General features: G+C 34.7%; 1 pseudogene; it reads right to left on the bottom strand.

Annotated features, from left to right (window-relative positions):
• Positions 1-971: 971 nt before the first annotated feature.
• LOC123934647 lies at positions 972-2,007 on the bottom strand (annotated as a pseudogene).
• Between the last annotated feature and the right edge of the window lie 207 nt (positions 2,008-2,214).

Raw genomic sequence — 2,214 nt, 5'->3', positions numbered from 1 at the left:
CAAAAGACCCAGTTAATAACATCCTCAGAAGGAGAAATAAAGAGCTTTTTTCCCTAGAGTCAGGAACAAAACAAGGATGTCCACACTCACCATTACTATTTAAAATAGTACTGAACATCTTAGCCTCAGCAATCAGGCTAAATAAATAAATAATAAATAAATAATAAAATGCATCCAAACTGGCAAGGAAGAAGTCAAACCTTCAGTATTTGTAGACAGTACGATATATTTTGATGATTTTTTGTTGTTGTGCAAAAGTTTTTTATTTGCATGTAGTTCCAATAGTTTAATTTTGCTTCTGTTTCCCTTACCACGGGAGACATATCTAAAAACATTTTTATGGCTCATGTCAAAAAACTACTGTCTGTTTTTTTAGGAATTTATGGTTTCAGGTCTCACATTTAGGTCCTTAATCAATTTTGAATTCATTTTTATGTACGGTATAAATTTGTGGTCCAATACCATAGTCTCAGATGTAGCTGTCTAGTTTTCCTTACATTATTTGTTGAATAGTTGGATATTTGTTGACTAATTTATATTATAGTTACTATAATAAACATTGGAGTTTAAATATCTCTTCAAATTCTTGGTTAAGTTTATTCTGCTTCATTATTTTTGATGATATTGTATAGAATTGTTTTCTGTTTTTAAGCAGGAATCACTTTTATTATGTTAATATATCCCTTAATGAGCTAGCATTTTTTCATGTAAAGGAAAGCCATAAAACAGACTCACAACTGTATCATGCTTGTTTTTGATTAAAGATTCATGAATTATAAGTAAATGGTACTCCTTATAGTAGGTTACTAAAGGTGTATGCAGTTGTGAACTTGGAAGAGCTTCTACCTTTCTTGTTGCTTCAATCACAACACAAGATTTATAACAAGGATGGGCTTTCATTTTGCGAACTTAGATCTTTACAAATGATTTAATACTTTTCCCTGCATGCACCAGTTCAAAGGCTTCATAATTTAGTCAAAAGAAAAATTGTGAGTCACAAATTCTTTAACTTTTATATTCTTTGATGTACATTCAGATACCAGCTTTGTGGTGCTTGCTGTATTCTTCCATTCTCCAAAGTTAGTGCCTTTCCATGTGATGCCTGTTATTAGCTGGAATGGGTGAATGGCAATTTCTCCATTTGAAGCAGCTATGACAACCACCACATTGATGTTACAGCCTTTGTGACAGTCCTCTAACACTGCTCTCATGACCTTCACATTACTCATACACTCAAAGGAGTGGTGTATTTTTCCCATCAGTCTTCTCAACACACGTTTCCTGAATGGTTTTACTGAAGTTCTGGCAATTGATACATTCAGAGACCCTAAATTACTTGACCATTTTGAATTTATCTTTATTTAAGCCCATGCCAATGATCCGGGACTTACTAGCCACCTTTAAGCCCATAATAATTGCTAGTCCAACTCCTCCTTGGCCAAGGAAAGCATAAATAGAGCCAGGCTCCACCTTGACTATGTTTACAACAGCACCATAGCCTGTTGAAATGCTGCAACTAGAAGGCAGACTCTATCCAAAGGTGCTAAAGGATCAATTCCAGCAAAAGCGGAATCAGCCACAACTGTTTATTCAGAAAATATGCTTGTTCCCATGTAATGTAAAATTGTATTCCTTTTTCAGTTAAATCTGCTAGTACTGTCTGACATTAATCCTTTCCTTTCAATGATTCTTTCTTCTGGAGATATTTGTTTTAGGATTGAGACAAAATCTGCATTCTCTACATTGTGAAATGTAAAGTGGGATGACAATATAACTTACTTTCAACTTAGTAACTCCTTGAGCAATACTTTCCACAATTCTAGCACCTTTATGTCCCAAGATCACTAGAAGTCTCCACCAAGGATCTGTCCTACTCAGGATGTAGGAATTAGTGTGGCAAACTATCTTATTTCAAACTTCATGAGCCTTTGGAGTGGTAACTTTACCTTTTCTATGAAATGAGACATTTCTGCCAACACCCCCTCCCCCAGCAACTGCAACCTCCATGTCCTCAGTTTAGGTTCAGCACATGGAGGATTGTTTTCTGAATTTCTTTTGTGGATACTTCGTTAGTACTGTAGATAAATAAAACTGATATTTCTATACTTATTTTGTTTCCTTCAACTTTACTGGATCTACTCATTATTTATAAACTTTTTGTGGACCCATTTAAGTGTTTCTACATAAAATACGTCATCTGTGAACAGATCCAAC

The sequence above is a fragment of the Meles meles genome, chromosome X (genome assembly GCF_922984935.1).
Source record: "Meles meles chromosome X, mMelMel3.1 paternal haplotype, whole genome shotgun sequence".
NCBI lineage: Eukaryota > Metazoa > Chordata > Mammalia > Carnivora > Mustelidae > Meles > Meles meles.
The sequence above is the reverse complement of the archived record's forward strand: the minus strand, read 5'-3'. Positions and strand labels throughout refer to the sequence as shown.